Consider the following 554-nt stretch of genomic DNA (forward strand, 5'->3'; position numbering starts at 1 on the left):
CAGCAAAACAGTCTGCAGAAAACAGAGATTGATAAACAATCTCCGTTTCATTCTCCACCAAAAAGCTGGAAAACAATTGGAGATTATCCTCAAACTCAGATCATTGGAGACACAGCTGATGGAATCCGAACCAGAAGATCATTCAAGAATGATGACGACAGCATGGCAATGATATCTCAGATTGAACCAAAGTCAATCAAAGATGCTATTACTGATCAATCTTGGATAAACGCCATGAAGGAAGAACTACTACAGTTTGAGAAAAATGAAGTTTGGACTCTAGTACCAGATCCTTTAGATCAAACTGTTATTGGCACTCGATGGGTATTCAGAAACAAGCTTGATGAAGAAGGTAAGGTCGTGAGAAACAAAGCAAGATTAGTAGCTCAAGGCTACAATCAACAAGAAGGTATAGACTATGATGAAACTTTTGCTCCAGTTGCAAGGTTAGAAGCTATTCGAATACTTCTTGCATATGCATCTCATAAACTCATCAAACTGTTTCAAATGGATGTGAAAAGTGCTTTCTTAAATGGTTTTTTAAACGAACAAGT

Source organism: Cicer arietinum, chromosome 3 (genome assembly GCF_000331145.2).
Source record: "Cicer arietinum cultivar CDC Frontier isolate Library 1 chromosome 3, Cicar.CDCFrontier_v2.0, whole genome shotgun sequence".
Classification (NCBI taxonomy): Eukaryota; Viridiplantae; Streptophyta; class Magnoliopsida; order Fabales; family Fabaceae; genus Cicer; species Cicer arietinum.